The sequence below is a fragment of the Hyla sarda genome, chromosome 6 (genome assembly GCF_029499605.1).
Source record: "Hyla sarda isolate aHylSar1 chromosome 6, aHylSar1.hap1, whole genome shotgun sequence".
In the NCBI taxonomy this organism is placed as follows: domain Eukaryota; kingdom Metazoa; phylum Chordata; class Amphibia; order Anura; family Hylidae; genus Hyla; species Hyla sarda.
Genome location: NC_079194.1, coordinates 292,067,414 through 292,075,353, shown reverse-complemented (window position 1 = coordinate 292,075,353; position 7,940 = coordinate 292,067,414).

Below are 7,940 nucleotides of genomic sequence, written 5' to 3'. Positions count from 1 at the left end.
TAGCACGCTTCACTCCCCAGCTCTCAGCGACCCACAACTTGTGACCTCCTTATAAGTATGGGGCTGCATAATGTAGTTTGCTAAGAGCCAGGGAGTGAAGCTTGCTACCGAGTACTTCTCCCCTCTCATTTTACTGATAGGTGGGGATCTCATCACTAAGACCCCGACTGATTAAAATTTTCACGTGTTAAATGTTTTCTAAAGTGACAGGTATCTTTAAATGTATAACAAAGGCTAAACAGTCATGCTGTGTGGCTTCTGGCATTTTCCTATGTATAGTAAATATCATGTGGTACTGTCACCTAACATGATGAAATCACCATCTACCTGGCGTCCTATAACATTGCGCCTCCGTACTTTGCTCTTTGTAGCCTCGCTGTTCTCAGGTGACAGGGCAGCTTCATGATCTCTGCAGCCTTCACCACCTTTATTGCTGTTGAATTCCACTGACTATATATATCTTTATCAGATATTCTGGAATCCTCTTATTCCTGTTAACCCCTTAAGGACCTGGGCTTTTTCCGTTTTTTCATTTTCAATTTTTCCTCCTTAACTTAAAAAAATCATAACTCTTTAAAATTTTCACCTAAAATTCTATATGATGGCTTATTTTTTGCATCACTAATTCTACTTTGTAATGACATTAGTCATTTTACCAAAAAATCTACGGTGAAACGGGAAAAAAAATCAATGTGCGACAAAATTGAGTTTTGGGGGCTTCCGTTTTTACGCAGTACATTTTTCGGCAAAAATTACACCTTATCTTTATTCTGTAGGTCCATACGGTTAAAATGATATCCTACTTGTATAGGTTTGATTTTGTATCACTTCAGAAAAAAATCATGAATACATGCAGGAAAATTTATACGTTTAAAATGGTCATATTCTGACCCCTATAGGCGCTATAGGCGCTGTTCAGGGCGCTATGAGGGCTAATTTTTTGTGCCGTGATCTGAAGTTTTTAGCGGTACCATTTTTGTTCTGATCAGACTTTTTGATCACTTTTTATTCACTTTTTTGTGGTATAAAAAGTGATCAAAAATGCGCTATTTTGGACTTTGGAATTTTTTTGCACGTACGCCATTGAACTTGCGGTTTAAAAAGTGGTATATTTTTATAATTCGGACATTTCCGCACATGGCGATACCACATATGTTTATTTTTATTTACACTGTGTTTTTTTTTATTCTTGGAAATGCCAGGTGATTCAAACTTTTATTGGGGGAAGGGATAATTGAAAGGGTTAATGATTTTTTTACACTTTTCTTATGCAATATTATAGCTCCTATAGGGGGGGCTATAACATTGCATTTACTGATCTTTTACACTGATTGATCCATCTCCATAGGAATGGATCAATCAGTGTTTTCGGCGATTGAATGCTCAAGCCTGGATCGGCGATCGGACTGCAGGAAGGAAGGTAAGAGATCTCCTCCTGTAGTACAGCTGTTCGGTATGCCGCGATTATACCGCGGCAATCCCGAACAGCTCCCTGAGCTAACCGGCAACTTTCACTTTAGTTTTTAGCCGCGCGGCTCAGCCGCGCGCAATTAGAGGCGGGTCCCGGCTTCACTATGACGCCGGGCCCGCCGCAATATGATGCGGGGTCACCGTGTGACCTCGCGTTATATCGCAGGACCGGGACCCAGGACGTACCCATACGTCCTGGGTCCTTAAGAGGAAGGGGTACTCCGGTGAAATTTTTTTATTTTTTTATTTTTTTAAATCAACTGGTGCCAGAAAGTTAAACAGATTTGTAAATTACTTACATTAAAAAATCTTAATCCTTCCTGTACTTATTAGCTGCTGAATACTACAGCGGAAATTATTTTCTTTTTGAAACACAGAACTGTCTGCTGACATCACGAGCACAGTGCTCTCTGCTGACACCTCTGTCCATTTTATGAACTGTCCAGAACAGCATATGTTTGCTATGTGGATTTCCTTTTACCCTGGACAGTTCCTAAAATGGACAGAGATGTCATCAGAGAGCACTGTGGTCATGATGTCAGCAGAGAGCTCTGTGTTTCAAAAGGAAAAGAATTTCCACTGTAGTATTCAGCAGCTAATAAGTACAGGAAGGATTAAGATTTTTTTTTTATAGAAGTAATTTACAAATCTGTTTAACTTTCTGGCACCAGTTGATTTAAAAAAAAAAGTTTTTCACTGGAGTACCCCTTTAACTGGTAGACGCATGAGCCAAATCATCAATAATTCCATATTATCAGAATTTGCCTGCTATCCCCAGATCACATGGTACCAAATACAGCGCCATGTACAAAGCTGTTACCAATCCACCTAAAACCTAAAAACTAAATCCATCCACACAATAAATATTTCACATATATTTTATTTACATAGCATCAACAGAGCTTAAAATCTAATTTTTCTAAAAGAAATACAGTACCCACTGTGCTTGGAACATATTATTCCTATTATTTCTTGTATCTCAAAGATTTCAATATGAAATAACTCATTAATTCAAATATACAAGAAACTCTGGTCATGTGGCCCTTAGCAGCCAATCGCAATTCAGCTTTAAATTTTTCCCAGTGCAGATAAAAAAAAATAAAAAAAAAGTAAAGGTGATTGGTTGCTATGGGCAACATGGCCAATTTGGGCAAAAATTTCCTGGTAAAATGGGGTAATGTGGGATTCTTCTGTTGGGAGCAATGTGAAAAGACTTGGTTTGATTTCGATGTTGAAGGGGAACTCCGCTGCCACAGCGTTCGGAACATTTAGTTCTGAACGCTGGGTGTGGGCTGCAGGGGTCGTGACATCACGGCCACACCCCTCGTGACATCACACCACGCCCCCTCAGTGCAAGTCAGTGGGAGGGGGCGTGACGGCCGTCACGCCCCCTCCCATGGACTTGCACTCAGGGGGCGTGACGTCATAAGGGGCGTGGCCGTGACGTCACACAAACTAAGTGTTCCGAACGCTGGGGCACCGGAGTACCCCTTTAAGTCAGTTACAAAGTGACAGTTTCGCCTTTACCCAATGTGGTTGCACTTCCCGTTGTCCCTTTTGCAAAAATGGCTGCCGCAACAAAACAGAGATATTCCACCAGCTTTGTAAATAAAATAAATATACATTGACTGCTGTGGGAACCCTTATAAAGGGGTATTCCAATAAAATAAAAAAAATTGGGGAAGTGTGCAAAGATCTCTGCTTGCTGACATTCAGTGGTGAACCTTCATTATCTTGCACTCGGAAATGGACCTGCTGCCGATTTGTTGCAGATTTTTCTCCATTGACTTCAAATGAGAAGTTTAAATCCAAAAATAAATTTTCATATTTTTTTTTTAATACATTCACTTTTTAAAATTGTTACATTTTTAGCATTTTCCGCCCCCAAATTCGCATGCTAGCAGTTCCAATATTGCTTGGACACTCCCCCGTACTGCCTGCAAAAGTTAAAGGGTTTATGTAAACTCCACCCAAAAGTGTTTTTTTTTTTTTTGTTTTGTTTTTTTTGGACCCAGGTATTTGAATCATTCCCAGGTATTCTCCAGGGCGGGGCTAAAACATGCCGATAAGGTTGATATCTATGCTTTTCTCATCCTATGGGACAAACAGGGTCCATTGACCTCCTTGTCTCTCCATTCATTCTCCATTAGGGAGTAGGTAAAACATTGTTGTTTTCTTGCAGATAGAGCGCCATATCTGTCCACAGGCTGTGTGTGGTACTGCAGCTTAGCCCTATACACTTAATGAAGCTCAATTGCAATATCAGACATGACTCATGGACAGGTGTGAAGTAGGGATAACTTATACCGATATTCCGGTAAAAGTTATCGGCTAGCTATCTCGCCCATACCCCCCCGCGACACTGCTGCAGATCATTGATTTGAAGCGGGCGCTTTAAATCAATGAACTTCAATGGCTTTTGCTGTGCCAGAGACCACCGCCGCCACCCGCTTTTCTCCCCCTGCCTGTCCTGGGGTCCTCCTGAATCCTGCCACCGCGACCGCACCGCCCCGGCCAGAGACCGCCGCCGCCGCTGCCCCATTGCCTCCCCCATTCCCGGTTTTATAATTACCTGTTCCAGGGGTAATCGCTACTTCTGGCTCTGGCGGCGTCCTCCTGAGCTGTCATTGTGCGCACTGACGGTGACGTCGCATTGAGGACGTCACTCATCATTGCGCAGCGCACAGCGTAACACAGGATGCCGCAGGAGCCAGGACCCGGGAACAGGTAATTATAAAACCAGGAATGGGGGAAGCAATGGGGCAGCGGCGGTGGGGGGTGCGGTGGGGGCGGTGCGGGGGGCGGGGCATTATCGGATTATCAGCAAGGTAATTGCCGATACCGATAACGTCCAAAATCGTGAATATCGGCCGATAATATCGGCCAAACCGATAATCGGTCGATCCCTAGTGTGAAGCTGTTGTGCCATCCTATAAAGTTATTCCCCATCCACAGGATAGATGATTACTAGCTGATTATGATCAGACCACCGCAGCCCCCACGATCTTGAGAAGGGGGAACCCAGTTGCCCATTAGAATGGAGCAGCACGTCCCGCATGCACGCTGTTGCTCAATTCATTTTGCATGGTAGACCCTGAGACCAGCTAAGTACAGTGTTCTGCTGTTTCTGGTAGTTTTTATAGAGAATGAATGGAGAGGCGGCGCCCATGCGCGACATGCAGCATCATTCTAACGCGAGACCAGGTTCCCAATTCCAAAGCTTATGGGGGACCCTCTCACCGAATATCTAGTTATCCCATATCCACAGGATAGGGAGTAACTAGCTGTTTCACGGGGCGGAGGGTTGTTTATAGGGTTGGGGTGAAAAGAATAGGTTTCAGAATCTGGCGCATATCTAGGTTACACATTTCTTTTGAAGAAAAAAGTGCCCATATTTTAGTAAACCTGGGCAGCCATAACAATTTTATGAAAGAGGGCTTGAAATTTGATACAAGAATACGTATAGGAAGTATGTGACTTTTTTGTTTTGTTTTTCGGGATCTAGTATTACCTGCTATACCAGTTCTGTGCACTTTACTCTGGTCTTAGGGGCCCTATGGTTGTGAGATACTTTGTTAGGCCCCTTTCACACTACTGTTATCATCCTGCTTTTTTACTGCTGTTATTTTAAAATAACGGATGAAAAAAAAACGGATGCAATAACTGGTAATAACGGATGATAACTATGGACCATCACCCGTTATTTTTAATGTTTTTTTTCTTAAAAAACCTGATGTTGTTCATCCTTTATCATCCGTTATCATTCGTTATTACCCGATACATCCGGGGTTTTTTTTAATCAGGTTTTTAACCCTTTTTTTGTAAAGCTGTACTGAGCATGCTCAATACAAAAAACGGATGTTAAAAAAAACCTGACAATAACGGATGTTTTTTTTTTTTTGTTTTTTTTTGACATCCGGTTCCCATAGACTTCGGGTTTTTCACCATTTTGTTTGGCCGGATCACCCCTGTGATCTTCCACGCCGAACCCCGTTAGAATCAACCCCTGGATCGTGCTCACTCCGGGTCTGATTACTGGCGATCACGGGGACGGAACACAGTGACGTCACGGCTCTGCCCCCGTGTGACATCACGCTCCGCCCCCTCAATTCAAGCCTATGCCAGGGGGCGTGACAGCTGTCACTATGCTCTTTCCCTATGCTCCGTCACCAGGAATCAGACCCGGAGCGAGCACGCTCCGGGGGCTGATTCTAACGGGGTGCGGCATGGAAGATCACCGGGGTCCCCAGCGGCGGGACCCCCGTGATCAGGCATCTTATCCCCTATCCTTTGGATAGGGGATAAGATGTCTTAGTGCCGGAGTACCCCTTTAATAAAAATGGACGTAACTGATGCAAAAGGATGTTCATAAAATCCCATTGACAAGAATGGGATTTTTTGCCGTCCATTTTCAGGACTTTTTGCTGAGGTTTTTTTTACAGGATGATACCTGTAGTGTGAAACGGACCTTACAGCGTCACAGATTGACCCTTCCATTGAGACTAGGTCAGTTTTTCCCAAGCAGGGTGCCTGCAGCTTTTGCAAAAACTACAACTCCCAGCATGCCCAGACAGCCGAAGGCTGTCTGGGCATGTTAGGAGTTGTAGTTTTGCAACAGCTGGGGGCACATTACTTGGTTAAAACTGATATTGGTTAAGTCTCTAAAAAAAAAAAAAAAAAATTCCATTGCATTAATCTAAAAAAAACATGAAGCTAAAAAAAATCTTGATCTCCATGGTTACAGACTACGAGCAATCCTGGTTGTAGTCTGATCCTGCAGTGATGACCATACATTTAATAGGGAGGGGACGAATAAATGGGAATAGAACCAATTCTGTAGTCTGTAACCATGGAGACACATAGGTCCTGATCCTTTGACACGTACATTACTTGCCATATTCCGCTTATATTGTTTTTATGGTTATAAATAGTGTTGAGCGGCATAGGCCATATTCGAATTCGCGAATATATGGGCGAATATTCATCATATTAGCTAAATTCGCATATTTGTAATATTCACGTTTTATTTTCGCATATGCGAAAATTAACATATGCGAAAATGAGCATATACAAAAATTAGCATATGCGAAAATTTTCATATGCAAATTTTCGTATATGCGAAAATTCGCACCCCAGTCTCACACAGTAGTATTAGAGCCTTCTTTACACCACAAGCTGGAAGCAGAGAGGGATGATCACTGTGATGTGTACTGTGAAAAAAAAAAAAAAAAAGAATATTCGTAATTACGAATATATAGTGCTATATTCGCGAATATTCGCAAATTCGCGAATATGCGATATTCGCGAATAAAATTCGCAGTGCGAATATTCGCGAGCAACACTAGTTATAAAGTGATAGATTAGTGAAATGGTGGAATGTGGTACATGGAGCTTAGCTGGCTACAAGGTGGCATGTGTTATATGGGGACATAAATCATGTGGGAAGACATAGAAACCACTGGCTATATGGCGGTTTATGTTGGTATAGTGAGGTATACTGATTCTATGATAGGAGATGATGTTATGTACAGGTATACCAGTTATATGGTTATGCAGCAGTATACTGGGTACCAAAGTTATACATGGGTATACTCAGGGGTCAAGTCTAGGGAAAAAAAAGTGTGGGAACTCATCCAAGATTTTCACTCATGGAAAAAGTGCAGGAACTTAGTTCCCATGCGTTCCTGCAGGATTTGGGCCCTGGGTATACTTGAGTTAAAGGGGTATTCCAGGCAAAAACTTTTTTTTAATATATCGACTGGCTCCGGAAAGTTAAACAGATTTGTAAATTACTTCTATTAAAAAATCTTAATCCTTCCAATAGTTATTAGCTTCTGAAGTTTTCTGTCTAACTGCTCAATGATGATGTCACGTCCCGGGAGCTGTGCATGATGGGAAAATATCCCCATAGGAACTGCACAGCTCCCGGGACGTGAGTCATCAGAAAGCAGTTAGACAGAAAACAACAACTCAACTTCAGAAGCTAATAACTATTGGAAGGATTAAGATTTTTTTAATAGAAGTAATTTACAAATCTGTTTAACTTTCCGGAGCCAGTTGATATATAAAAAAAAAGTTTTGGCCCGGAATACCCCTTTAATATGATGGTATATTGGAAGTCTGGTGGTCTTAGAGGTTATATGAGTTTTTTCTACCTCTATGGTGAGGTTATATGGGATCCTACCGGCATGTGGTGGTATGGGAAGTTATATGGAGGCGCACCAGACCTAGTATGGTAGATTTGCTAGTCTTGTGGTGTGTGAGGCTAGATGGGGGCGTACACTACATGATGCATGATGGTGTGTGATTATATGGAGGTATACCAAAAGTATAGGGTGTGTGATGTTATATGGAGGTATACCAAAAGTATAGGGTGTGTGATGTTATATGGAGGTATAACAAAAGTATAGGGTGTGTGATGGTATATGGAGGTATACCAAAAGTATAGGGTGTGTGATGTTATATGGAGG